The sequence below is a fragment of the Anopheles gambiae genome, chromosome 3 (genome assembly GCF_943734735.2).
Source record: "Anopheles gambiae chromosome 3, idAnoGambNW_F1_1, whole genome shotgun sequence".
NCBI classification, from domain to species: Eukaryota; Metazoa; Arthropoda; class Insecta; order Diptera; family Culicidae; genus Anopheles; species Anopheles gambiae.
The window spans coordinates 2,167,166-2,181,858 of NC_064602.1; the positions used below are offsets into that span (position 1 = coordinate 2,167,166).

At 43.7% G+C, this 14,693-nt stretch overlaps 1 protein-coding gene across 2 annotated transcripts in view; it reads right to left on the reverse strand.

The window, feature by feature from the left end:
• LOC1278102 (uncharacterized) overlaps positions 1 to 14,094 on the reverse strand; it is a 64,597-nt gene extending 50,503 nt beyond the window's left edge. The window contains exon 1 of one of the 2 annotated variants that reach the window (XM_061660360.1): positions 13,809 to 14,094. The gene's annotated coding sequence lies outside the window, so the exon portion shown is untranslated. Of the gene's footprint in view, positions 1 to 13,804 lie in introns of both variants that reach the window. The other variant, XM_061660361.1, reaches the window with a different exon arrangement.
• Between the last annotated feature and the right edge of the window lie 599 nt (positions 14,095 to 14,693).

Below are 14,693 nucleotides of genomic sequence, written 5' to 3' on the forward strand. Positions count from 1 at the left end.
ATCTAGGGATCCAAACAAAGAGCAGAAACCGCATGGAATTCATTAATATCGAAAGGTTCACCGTGGGACAACGACCGCTCGTGTGAGTCGCTCGTGTGAATACGCAAATGAGGATGGATCCGCCTCGTTTAGAGCCTTTAAAAGCCAACCAGATGGGGCTTTTTTGCCATACCCCTTTTGACTGTCATAGGAAAAAAATCTGTTGAACAAATTTGGCACTGACGAGATCCAACGACGTCCCTGAGCTACTCGCTTTGTTAGTGTGAGCAAGTGTCCCAGTCCCACCAAAACAAGGCCCACGCACGTACGCATGGGTCAAACTGTGAAAAGTGAATAAATATTCTTTCGCATCAATTAGTTACGCAAATGAGTGTCCCGTATTCGGCAACCTTTTAAGCCTCGTTTGATGGGTTTTCAGGGAACGTTGAGCGATATCTAAAAGCGGTATGATTTTTCACATGTTTGATGTACGCGAGTTTGATGCAGCTAAAGAGGAACAAAAAAACAGGCTGGCCCTTTGGTCGAAGCACTTTCAGCGTGATTACGGGGTCGCTTGGGCTTCTAAAAGTGACAATAAATTGAATGTAGGTTAATTAATCAAATTGCTATCCTGACCAGTTCTGACAGCTGCCAGAGCTGGCAAACTGCTAGTGCTAGTGGATGGGCAGGGCAGACACAACATCGGTGTCTATGATAGAGCAGCCAAATAAGAGCATCGATCAATAAAATGGCGATGGTGAAGAAGAGCAAAAACTCTCCGCTTGTTTGTGTTCGTTTGAGTATGCTAGATGCATCGATAATAGGGTATTGGCGACCATTAGGCCTAGCGAGCCGGAAGCTCCACGACCAAGCCCGCGCCCACCATGTGGTGTGACTGTGTGAGCGTAAATTGATTTATGATTTATTCATCAAACATAGCTCAGCATAGCAGCATACCACCGGGCAGCAGCAGCAAACACTTCTCGCTCTCGCAGGACACTTCCAGCCAAAAGCGTCCGACGCCAGGGAGCGATGCCCTCACAAACAACTAATCCAATAACCGTAACATAAACCGCAGACATCGGAACCTCCCCTAAAATATCCCTTCGAAGCTGCCCGATAAACAGAGCAACATTTTCTCTAATATGTGTATGCTTTCGATACACAGCCATGTTCGTAAAAAGTGTGCTTATGCTGTTTCCGAGTCCTGTTGGATGGGAAAGTACAGCTCAAAAAACACTGCACGACTGTGTGGTTTGAGTATGTTGGCAGGGTAACTAGAACATAACGATATACCATGTTCTGGTTTGAATGTTTTTGCTTCGGTTCTGGGAAGTTGTTGATTTTTCGCTTCAGTGCACTTCTGAAGAGCCACAGTGAATAAAGAGCTCGTTATTTCTACTTCATTTTCAAGCAGTTTGAGTAGAGTGGGTTCAATTTTAGCACGGAATTTGTTGTTCAAGTTGTGTTCATATTTGAATATTTAAATTATTGACTCGAAATAGCATGTTATGAACAAAAACATGTAAACTATCATATTAAGATGATTTCCCCGTTCGTATCTCGGCACTCGTAAGCGTTAAATCCATTTTAGAATGCCATTTCACGCCCGAGCAACGTTCGGTGCTATGCATTTTAAAAATGCATTTATAATCGTTGATTGGAGTCGCTTGAACGAGCCAATTGCTTCCTTGCCACTGCATCCCATTCCCGCCCTACCCGCCGTCGAACGAACGAACGAACGAAACGTGCCCTAGTTATTGCAAGAAGCAAAGTGTCTAGGGATCCATGCACTGGAAAGTGTAAGCCGTGTGCATGTTCGCTAGGTGCTATTTAATCGCTCAACTAGAGCAGCACAAGATGCTTCTGGCAGCAGCCGGCCAGTCGAAGAGAGGGAAGCGGTTCCTGGGGACAAGCTGTTTAATGGATTATTTTATTATGCTTTATTGCGCTGAATAAGTTTTGAATGAACAAATTGAATTTCCCGATCAGGGAGCAAATCGTGCTGGAAATGTTGTGCCATTAGTGTTGGAATGTTTTCCTACAGCTATTTGCTAATGGTCGTGCCCTTATGGGACGTCATAAACAATATTTTCCCTTTCGCAGAAGTAACGCATTAGGAAATTCCACAAAATTTCCTCGAGTTTAATGAAGTGAAAGCTTCGTTTAAACAGAAATTGATTCGCATTTCGAGCCACAGAAAGTTTTGTGTCATATTTCCACTCAACCCTTTCCACAGAATAGTCCACAGACGAGCCAACCGCTAGCATGCCAATAAAATAGTGACCATTTTACACCCGCAGCCAACCACCAAATTGGAACGAACATGAATAATGCATCACAATTGGTAGTGCAGCACTCTTGACATTCTGGTGATTGACGCCCGTGCCATCGTTAGCCTGATTAATGGCACGTTTCGAAGTTAAATACACCGGAATGTTGAATTATGGTAATGGTAAGGCTGACAGTGGGCTTCAAGATGAAACAAACGAGGCAAATGAAATCTGCGGTTAATGTGCTGCAAAATGGCTATTTATGGAATCATTCATTTGAGGTCAATTATGGTGCATTTATGCGGGAGCTTTGCGGAAGAGCAAAAAAAAATGCATTGCTTCAATGAGGGTAAGCTCTATTATTGTTGGTTTGTTTATTTCTGATGATAGTTTATGATGTTTGTGGAACTGATATTAAATTTAATCGCAATATTAATTTTCATTCCCACAACCCTATTCATTTGCCTTTTCAAATAACTGTTGAAAGGATAATTTCAATGTTTGATGATCTCTTCAACACAATTCGGGTGACAAATGTCTGTATATTTCAAGTGTTGTCAAATCTGTTTTGGGTAGCAAATCACTTTGAAACACGTTTCATTGTAGAATGCATCATGCAAAAGGCCTGCGAGCCTTCCAATTCGGAATTGCAAGCTACACCGTCAGGCAGATCAACCGTCAGCTCAAAAACGTTATAACGAACGAAGCGTGGCGCGTTGCACGGTAGACCTGTTCGTCGAAATAGGTGTAGGAATTTCGCTGCTATTTCGTATCGATAGCACTAGAAAGGCAATCGATTTGATGAACGTGTTGCCTGTAGCGTGATCCTTGGCGTTGATGCAAAACGCAATCCTTTCTCCCTTCAGAGCGTGGTTGATTGATTCGAGAAAATTGAATGATTTTCCCAGCGCTTCTCCGAGCAAGGTAAAAAAACAGATGATTTTGGTGTGTTTTCGTCCAAAAGGCTACCGGAGAGGCGATGTTAAAAGGTGAAAAAACATAACCAAAACGCCTTGTCTTATCAAAGATGTATGCATATCATGCTTTACTCCCTGAACCGTGTTTGATTATTTCTAAGAGCTCATGAATATGTGCAGCTGATCTTACCGTAAGAAAGCAGCATCCTTTGCCCTGTCAGTTTGTTCGATGAGCCGTTCAGATGATGTTAAAAATCGAACGATGTAAGTTGAGTGGTAGCAGTTCACCCTTAGCTATGCAAAATGTACCTTCGCAGGGAAGTTTTTGCAAGCGTTGCAAGAAAATATTTCCACTTTTGCTGACTAAATGCTGTCCCGAAGTTTGTTGTTGAACTGGGCTCTCCTCTTTCCAGGGTGTTGGTGGTTGTTTTGTTTGTGTTGGTCGGAAGTTTGCTTGTTGCTTGATGCCTGTATCCGTTCATCCGTTCCATTCGAATTCGATCGAATTTTCCCCCAAGGAAGCGGATATCCGGGGATGGCGTTGGCGTAAGGCAGTCATTCTACACGTGCTCCCACAAAAACACGGCCATTCATCGCCGTTGACTAGTTGAGGTCTGAGGGTAGTAGGAACAGAACCCAGCACATAGAAAAGAACCGAAACTTTGGAACAGCGAATGCCATCAATAATGAATTTTTGACCATATATCTTTCCATTTCGAAGTTGGAAGGGAGAAGTCGGACTGATCGGTTCTAATCGTCATCTGGGAAAGATGTCGTACATGTTTTTGTATTTTTTACATGTGTCTCCCACTGGTCACAAGCCTCATCGCAATCACAAATCTCATCACAGACCGTTGACTTGTTGGAGGATAAATGATGGTACAAGGGAAAACTGTTGTCGCCAGACGCTGCGTCTGCGAATTTATAGAGAAAACAAGAATGTAAAGATGTCCCTCGAGTGTGTTGCCATAAGGATATGGACAGTACGGAGCTTCCGGTCAGGGAATAGAACTTGGTTTGGTTTGGTTCTATTGGGGAGCCACGATTTGTCTTTTAGGGATAATTTCAGTGGACAAATAGAACGAGCAAACGCTGTTTTAATGGAGTAAACGATTTAACGAAACACAATGCAAGAAATTAAGCAAAAATATTCATTTACAATCATTATCATCGTTGGAAATCATGTCTCCATTAAAATGGTAATCCAAACCAAATCCATTACGAATCGAAAGATCATCTAGAAAAAAGAAAACCGCATAATGCTAAACAGTCCTCAAATCGAGGATTGATTCTTTGATCCGCTCAACCAGTTCGGCATAAATCGACAGCATCGAATGCAGACACGTGTTGTGAGTTTTTTATCATCTTTTTATGCCCAACAGAAAAGGCCGCTGGCAAGAGGAGATGTTTGCTGAGTGCGTAGATATCCTTTTTAACATTTTGCTGCCAAACTGTCAACCCCAGTGTGATGTGAAAGGAAAGGATGTTTGTGTGTGAGCGATTCAAAGATCGAAAATGTTGAAAACAGCATCGTATAATAGAAAGAATTGATACTTTCGGGTAGAATGAGTGACGTGTGATGCGTTTGGTAAAAAGGGTGGATTGGTCGAATTAGGAATATCAGAAATCACAAACAGAGAAAATGTTCAGAAAAGTTGAAGCTCGTGATTGTTGAGGTTAAAAACACACCTTTAAAATAAAGCAAACTTTATACCGTTCATTGATAATTGTGAATGACATTTCAATTGACTCTCATTTTTCTTTCAATCCTTCAAAGTTTGCACAGATCCTAGCACAGATTTTATCATTATTCATATCCCACCAATGATTTGTATTCCGCAATCAGCACGTACGTTAAATGCAAAGATTGAATCTATTTGTCGAATGGTCGTTTTTGAGCTTTTGACACGAATCTCCATTTATGAGACGAAATAAATTAGAGAACATCTCCTTCGAGACCGGGATGAATCTCGGACACACCCAACACACCGAAGCAAAGGGATACAGAAAAACAGATCTGTGATTGCTCCCAGCCGTCGGGCCGTAAACCATTGGGAAACGGGTGGACGAACAAGCGATGTAGAAAAACGACGAGTGAAATTAAATTAACCTTTTTTGGCCCTACATTCTCCTTCTGGGGTCGATGTTTTTCTCTGGAGACCTTGTTGGAGCTCCCAAAACAGCCCGGAGCACATTTTCAAAGGCGCTTTCATGTTGGCTTTTCACTCATGAGCAGACCAGTATGTTTTGTATGACGTGAAATGTGCGAGGAAAATCCACACGAACAAAGCGTCTTTCTTGTGGCCTAGTGTAGGAACGTTCAATTCAGTTGAGAATGGTATTTATTTGTTCTAAAAATTGTCATCAAGAATGACTGCACCACGAGCACTTCAAATGATCGCCTACGTTTTGTCGATGCTGGTTTCTTAGATTTTTGATTCAATTAAAAGCCAGTGGTTAGTAGTTTGCTCGTTATGCAAACGAAGTCACAGGGGATACTGAGAAAAGGCTCAGAAAAGGGATATATTTCGGGACAAAAAAACATGCGAAACTTAGAGACGAACAGTTTGATTGGTGGAGAATTTTGGGAAGGTCTAGGATCCAGGAATACTCCCATCGGTTTGGTGAAAGATGACGCTAAATGGGAAATTCTTAAACAGTGATTAAGAAGAAATGTCATTGGCGTCTGACAAAGGGCCTTATATTTAGGGCGAGCTCTTTGCAGTTTGTTGATGTCCTTCAGAATGAGGTTTTATCTTAGCATTAATCCAACTAGAGGAAACGCTCACTGTATAATCGTGGACATATATTGAACATAGCTTGGAACGTGATGATGTTTGTCAATTCATAAAACACATCTTTACAATCAAAGAAAGCATTAACAAGAATTGTGAAAATCCAAAGCCTTACTTGGCCTTCATTCTTAATCGTTTTATTTATACTCCTCCACAGTTGACACCACTGGATAACGTACTCCGAAAAACAATTATTTTGATGGAAGGTTTATCAAAAAGAAAAAAAGAAAGTGAAAGCTTTCTAACAAACGCTTCACCGGTGAAACGTACTCGAACGGAAGAGTTGTCTGAAGCATTTGGTGATTTATTTTTCGACAGCCTGAAGCTGTGAGGAGTTGACTGAGATATGGGTTAGTCTATATATCTGCAAATACATGTGCCGTTGTGTGGCAAGAGTTGAAGATGTCGGCAAGATATAGTGTTGTCGCTTTTTCCACCATCACGTTTGTCCTTGTGCCTTCAAATCAAGTCGTCTTGCGACATTCATTGGATTCTGAATCGTGCTTCTGATTCCTTTCACTGATTGTATTCTTCAGCCTTTTCAACAACATACGGACCTTTTTTTGTTTGTTTCGTTATCGACACGAACAAGAGTCCCCCGGCGCGTACCTATCTCGAATTGTTCTGCTTTAAGCTTGATGCAGCAAGCGCATTCTGTGGCCATGACATATCTTCTTTTGTGTTTACCATTTTTCCTGCTGCCTTCTGTTTCTGCTTGTTATTTCCAGAAGTCATTTCATTTTAATGTGCTACCGCTTGATGGCCGATGGTTGGGATTTGTTGTTATCTTGGAGCTTTTTTATGCATGGGTATATTCCTCGATGGTTTCATTCGTCTCGTCAGTTGGCTGTCGTTTCATCTTCAAGCTCTTGGAAAGCTCTCCCAAGCGCAAACATGTACATATGTGTCACCGAAACCAGTGGGTCGCAGCTGTCCACCGGGGGACAACCCTTTGGGAGACCTACATAATATTGATCCTGTCGTGCTCGTCAGATGTCCCCGTGGACTTTGTGGACTGCTGTCGACCGTTGCAAAGATGGAAAAATTTCAATAAAGTCGCTCACCCAACGGTGAAATGAAATGTGAGCCCATGTGCTGTAAGGGCGTGTGAGATCGTTGAATGTGAGAGTAAGCCATTGAGACACGAAGAACACAGACAGGCGTACAAGGGTGTAGAAGCCATCGAGAATGTAATAAAGTTGAAGATATTTGTTCACAATTTAAAGTACGTGACTGGTTCCAGTTGGCCAGAAGGCGAGAAGCGAGGGACGAAGGAAGGTTGGTTGTTGAACGTGTGGGTCACTCGACTCACAGTCGCATGTTTACACTTATGAAGATGGATAGGCAAATAAAAGATGGAAGTCTGCAAAGCAAAACTACTCGAATGTGTAAGGCTGTTAGAATCAGAAAAAAGGATCATTGAGTGGAAACAAGAAATAGATGGAAAATCTCACTCAAAGAAACCATTTGTGTGACTGTCAGCTGTTGAGTGGAGTGACGATTGAAATCCAATTTCGTCCAAAGACTTTATTATGTCAGCGTACAGCTACAAACCGGTAGAGTGCATTTACAGACCAAGTGTTCCACTTTGTAGCAAGGAGTGTTGAGTAATATATAAAATAAGCAATCATGTAGCATTAAATTGAATTGTGTAAATGAAACTGCATTCACTTTCAATCGGATCAAAGCATTTTCGTCGGTTGTGTAGATGCTCAAAGACCATAAAACGACACGCTCAGTGGGAGAGCATTGAGTTAGCCTTTTTGAAGGTGTCTTTTTTAGCTGTCTTTCCTGGAAGCACGATTACTTATTGTGAAGCTCAGGGCAGGGGTCGTTTTAATACGTGTTTTGGAAATTTTATGCTTCATGTCTTCCGCTCTAAAAAGCACAAACGACGAAAACCTTGAAGCTGGTGAAACATAAAATCCCATTCATAATTTTCCCCTGATCACCTTACAAGAAGACGTGTAACGTAAGAAGCCTCGTGCAAAAGACAGAGGTGATGGCTGTTTTTAAGACTTTAAAGATAGGCCCCGCCAAAGGCATGAATGAAAAGCGAAGGAAGCCATCGCTTAGACTGATTACGGGAGTACCTGGGTGAAAGTAGGGCAAAAGTGTCTCGGTTGGAGTATTTTACGCTACAATATTTTAGTAGCGAAACAGGGGCAGAAAACAATGAAAGAAACGAACAGAAAGAGTATGGTTGGTGTTTGTCAAAGTGAAACAAGCTTGCAGTACGTGGGGACGTGGTCATGAGGGTTGTTGGGAGTTTAAAAATTACTGTTCTTTCAAAGTTTACCTCTCTCTGGCAGGGGGCTTAAACCAAGGCACGCCTTTACTGTACATCTTCAGCGAAAATTCAAACACTTTTCAGAAGGGCTTCTGATAACGGTTCGAGGTTGTTGAGGAAGAAAGGTGAGCAAGAAATTAATTTGTTAATGCAACACACACACATCCAACGCATTGACGCGGGAGGATCCGTTGAAGGTGTCGACCGGATGGGATGATGAAGGTCGAATTGAAAAGTTTAGACATCGTTGTTTCGATCATTCCTCGTTGTTTGTTTGTGTATGTGCTGTATTCCTGTGGGGATTAGTTGGTTGCGTTTTCCTTTTGTGTTTTGAGGTGCTTGGAGAAGACGAACGAATGAGTTGGATTAGGACGTCGACATGACAGGTTGAGCATAAGGGCATGAATAATTGATGTAAAAGAAAAGGCGTCAGCACATGCGTTACAATGAAGGGAAAGAAACACGTCGTACATTGGCGGCTGGTTGCGTAGATTGTTGTACTGAAGGTGAGCTACGAACGTGTTGCAATACTTTTTTGCTGTTAATTTAGATTATGATATCAATTTTTACCAAGGTTTTCGATCCAATGAAACATTTCAAAGAATTGTGTAAAATGTGTTCCAATCTTCTAAAAAGAATGAGTAGATTTTTCTAAGAAAGGATTGCTCCTTGTCACGGGTTTTATTCACAAACGCATGCTGTAAACTTTCTTCCATAAAATGTGTCCCCCAAAGCAAAAGTTTGTTAATGAAGACACTCTCGCGGTGCAAAGTGTCATTATAACGAAATTATGTCGTTAAGTACGCGCTCATAACTTTCTCACACTTCATTTATTGAGATTCTTGCGGAAGTTGATAACGATCTACCACAAGTCTGCAGTTACTTCCTGTCGCCCCACGGAAGTTTAGCATATTGGAGCACCATTGTATGTGGAGGCTCTTTCAAACATTCTGCACACGTGCTCGCTCCCATAATGCATGTTGCTTGATCTGTCACGATTCATGTTCGCCAACGGCAAGCACCGCTTCTTGACATGAATCATTGTCGCGTTCCTCACGTGTCTGGCGCTCCTGCTTCATTGTTTCGTTATATATGTTCTAGCGAAGTGTTTTTAGCTCACACAGTGTTCCAGAGAGCTCTTAGTCATTCGTGAGAAGATGCTCCATCCCCGTAACTAACGAGCATTGTTTTAAAGCTCATAAATCAAATCGTTTAACAAAAGGGATGCACGATGGTGGCAGAGAATCGCGCATACTGTTATCCATGCGAATTGTGCGTATTTCCGGTTTGTTACGAATGGACCAGGAAGAGTACCGTACCGGCTGAAAAGAGTATGAAGAGTAGGCAAGGATGTCATAACGAGCAGATCGATGTAAAACGTCTTGTTGTTGTAGCAACAATGTGGTTTTTAAGGCATTGTTTCAGGAGGGGTTACGCACAACGTAAGATAAAAGCATCTTCTGCTTACGAACAGAAAAAAACTGGGCAAAAAGTAGACGTCACCTTTCAATGTCACAAAGATCATCTCCAGGCCGCACAATGAGGGGATGGTAATGCATTCTGTGCAATGAAAAGCAGATAACAAAATGGACGGTTTCTTCCACGTTATAAACCCTTCTTCTAGGATATCTCGCTGTAATACATTTGTTGGTTTTATTACAGTGGCTATATCCCAGGCGTTATGCTCTGTTCTTGTCCCTGGCTCTTCAGTCTCATGATATTGTTCATCGGTAAGAACAAAGGCGGGTTCTTGTGCCTACTCGGTGAGATTGAAACAACCCCAAACGAGGCTTTGTTTATGCTCTTTTCCTGGGCACATGGTCATCCAATAAACACTCCACTTCCTGCACATGATACGGGCGTATAGTGGTAGTAGCTTTTTGCCGAATTCGCCCTTTACCTTCTTGGGCGTATGTTTGGGATCTTGGTGAGTGTGGAAAGCTTCAAGTGCAAGGTATGTGTCAGGAATGCCGCACGCTCAATAAGGTTGACGGCCTTGAAGTTTAATGTTCTCATAATGGTCCCATATTATTCATGGGTCTTGACGAGTTCAAACGAGGGAAAGCGTTGGAGACGAAATGAAGCAAAATCGGCGTGGTAGCTCTTTTCCAATAGAAAGGGTGTGAGGATGCCGAGAAGAAGCAATGAAGATGAAGGTAGCGTGTTATAAGCTTGGTTATAAATTTCACTTATGGTTGACATAAATAAACCAACGACAAAACACGAATGTGACATTCGGCAACACCTTAAGCCTGAATGGAAGAAAAACGGAAAGGTTAAACGAAAGTTCGTGTGGGTGTGTTTCTGTTTGCAAAGTGGCTCTCCTACCGTAAAAGATGTCCCCAGTGTGGGAGAGAACTTTTTCTCCCGTTACTATAAGCACATTTCGTATCAAATTGAGCACGCAAATCGATGCTGTAAAAGATGCTGAAATAGAATTTCGTATAGTATAACATTTCCTTGAAATTTCGTCCTTTTTCTTGTTTTTCTATCCCAACAGACGCGGAAAAAACTTGTTTATTTTAAGCGAAAAATACAATTTTGCTGGTCAACAGAAGGTCCTTTCCACGCGCCTAAGAACGCAGCAAGCGCAAACAACATAACGACCACCGGAATCTGTTGACAAAAACCCATCGTTTAAAGCTTCCGCTTGCAATTCGATAAATTCGACGCTGTTGTTAAAACTTTGCACCCTCCAGAAAAGAACACCGTTCACACTCACCCAGCCAGCTTTCCTTTCCCACCACTTCTTCAATTCTGTTGCCAAACAAACCAGCAAACAAACAGGTCGGTGAAAAGGCGGCAAAACTTATTAAATTTCGTGTTTTGAATTACAGCAAACACAGCACCCCTGCAATACGGCACTTGACTGCGGGGCTGCGAAAGTCTCAAACAACTTGCGGAATATTATTATTTGTTTTCGTCGGCATTAGACTGCTCCTTCCCTCATATTTGGCCAGTGTTTGCTACCAGGGGCTGAGAGCGGAAGTGACAGGGGCTGTGTTGGCAACAATTGAGTGGATAAGGGTGTGTGAAGGTGTGTTGTTCATTTCAGCCAGCAAAACTCTAACATGAGAATAGGTTATTGTCGAGGTGTTGGAAAAGTTTAAAGTTTTGTTTTTTTTTCTAAAAGGACACGAATTTGACGCTCTCCCGCAAACAATGAAAAGTCTACGGCTGTTTTTTTTTGTGAAATGTTTATACGTCAACAAAGCCTACCGCTTAACGGCGCACCGACTAGATAGGAGTGGCAAGTGAAAAACAAAATAAAAGTTCCTAACTTCTGGCATCGCTTTCCGCGCTGCAACGAGGTGAGAAAGTGTAATACGATATGTTTCAAAGTTATTTTTCACTTCGCTTTGCTTACCTTAACAAATCCTTCCCGATGAATACGACAACAGCTGTTTCTGGTTCGCTTTTCCTTCGCGCTTGTTTACGTTGCCCTGTTCAACGCCGTCGTCATGTATAATTTATTCCCCCTTATTCCCAATTGGCATCTTACAATTGGCACAGTTTTCCGCGTCAAGAGAAAACAACACCAAATGCCCCTAATCCTGCACACGAAAATCCCCGCACCGCTCGACAAGAAGCGAGGAAGATATTAAATTCCCGACGTGCAAAGCATTATTTCTCTATAATCACACAATCCACTTCCCGCGACTTCACCGGCTCCAAATAGGCTTTTGTGCCTCGCTTTCGACTTTTATGACTCGTGGGATCCGACACAACTCCGGGAAGCGTCGGTTTTATGGGGTTTCCCGGGCACAAACTATGAAACACTTCATTCATCACAATTTAGGAGCTAAGGCTTTCGAAAATGTACAGCATGACGCAGAGTGCGAAAGGGGAGAGGGCGCTTTGGGTTCGCTTTTTCCACCCACGAACGAAAAGCACCACTCAATCGAAAGGATTCCCCCGAACGATGTGCGGCAATGGACGGGTAGCCGTGGATTCCGATCCGTAAGCGGCAAGTCGTAAAGCAACGGGCTTTACGGTAGGGAGCATTCCTCTACTCTCGCACAATGTTTGGCCAAACTCACTCCACCCGCTCAAACTTTCGCCCGGGTGAAAATCAAAGGTAAAGGTAGAATCTCGTTTTGCCTCAACAACCCCCAAACGCTTGAACATTTAAGATTCCATTCCTACACACACACACACACATACACACAGCAACGACTCCCACTCAAACACACACTCTAATCACACGCAGGCACGCAGAGGAGCAAACTTTCGTCGAACGAGCAGAGCAACCCGTTCCCCCAGCGTTACTCGTTTCGGTGGCGTTAATTCGAGTAAACTGTGTTATGATTATGAGACATCGCAGATTATCAGCATCGGCATCGTCGGCATCAACCGTCTTCTCAGCGTTGTCATAATTATCATCCAGCTTTACTCCCACGGCTCGCCCACGAACGATCACCGCATTATCATTATCGTCACTGTCAACACGTTAATCTTCTCCCTGCCTAACGCCGAGACGGGGCGGCTCTGTAGTGCTTTCGGCTTTAAGCCGGCTTTTGCACGCAGTTGTCAAGGAGATATAGAATAGGAGCGCCTTTCACACGACGAGCGGCGGTAGCATATTCTTCGCCAAACTCAGTTAACGCCTTTTATCGTTGCGTCAGTATCGAACGACTTCTCCTTTTATGGAGGCGTCCGTACGCTCACGTAACGACTTCTCCACGCGGAAAAATCACGCACCTTTGGAATACACACACACACACACACGCATGATCGAAAGGCAGCTTAAGAAGGGAACATCTTCACCACAAAGATGCCCCCACTAGCTGCCGCTTTCTTTCGAATTGCTGTGTGAAAGTACAAACGCGCCACGTTATAAATCGCCCATAAACCGTAATGTATGCGAATATTTTTATGACGACCTACACACCTTCACACCAACGCACACGTAACATACTGCCACAATTCACTCCACAATGGGGCTTTCGTCGTCGCTCCAATACATGATCCTCTGTGCCAGTGGACCGGCTAGGTTAGGCAATTGCGAGCTTGTACCGTGTGTTGGTCAGTGGACACGCTAGGAATCTTTTGCTGGAAACTTCCTTTTTATGCTCCCCTTCGATAATATATTTCTTTTTGCCCACGTGAACACACTACCCATCGACGGTTGGAGAATGGATTCGACGCTTACTGCACAGGAAGCTTCCACACAATCGCATCCACACACACCCACACACAGACACACATTCCACAGCACAATTGCGGGGTGAATTATTATTCTGTAAAATCGTGCACTAAATAACTTCCTCGCTCTCTGTGCGCTACACTCGCACACGTAACGCGGCACGTTCACTGGATGCCACCGGGAAACGTGCGCACCACCGCACCGAAAGCAATGCACTGTCACTGCAGAATTGGTGGACTACTGCTGTAGGGTAGGGGTGAGGGTGGCACGGAACGGAACTCGCCTGAACAATTGGTTTCCCGTCTTGAAAACCGCCGTTGTATTATCATGGTTGTTGGTTTCCGGCTTTCTTTTGAGAACCAGGGACGGTTCCAGGGATTAGCGAAGCCGCTCGTTACACTTACGTACACTTGGCACACACTGCAACACGCTGACGCTGGTCAGGGGCTGAGCGGGGATGAACCAAAACGCCAGCACAAATCGACATTAGAGACCTTCTGACGCGGAGCACAAAACCGATTCCACTTCACTTCACTTCAATGGCGTACCGAAGGGATGCTGTACCGCCACCGCCAACACACAAAGTGTCTTCAATGTTTCGAGCGCGCACGACGACGGGATATCTCCTAATCACTGCAAAAGCTCCACCATCTACGCTGATGTCCGGAGCTAGACTGGAGATTCGAGCTAAAGTTGTTTGGTAGAATGCGCTGTGCGCGCCGTATCGTGCCGTCCACGGGAAACGATGCTGTCAGATGCTGCGACGCACGAGGGACAAAACTCACAGCATACTTGGTTCTGGTTTTCCCCTACCTACGAGAGGGGAAAACGTGGACCGTGAGTTTGACAGTTCGCCTTCAGCATGGTCCCACGCTTTGTACAGTGGTGTTTGTGCGCCTGTCGACTAAGTATCACAAACACTACCAAAGGGGAAAGCTTTTCATTCAACGTTTCTACAGCCAGCCAGCCAAACACGCAGGAGGCAACCGGTCTCGGATGTGGGTCACTGGTGCACGGTTGACGCTTGTTAGTATTAGAGCGCCCGCCTGTTTTTGCTTTCGTTTGCTAGTATCTGTGTATGCGTTTGCGTCCAGCTTGTTTGTGAGAAATGGGACTAAATATGGGTGGGATTCAGTGCGGTGTGCCGGTGATAAACGTGATGCGACGAGAGCCGCGTGGAAGCGAATGAACTCGAGCTGCCCTTTCTCTTGTCGAACGAGCAAAACTTTGACGGTTCGCTTTGAATAAAAGGTTTGATTAGAAACTCGGTTCATTGAACATGAAATGGTTGCT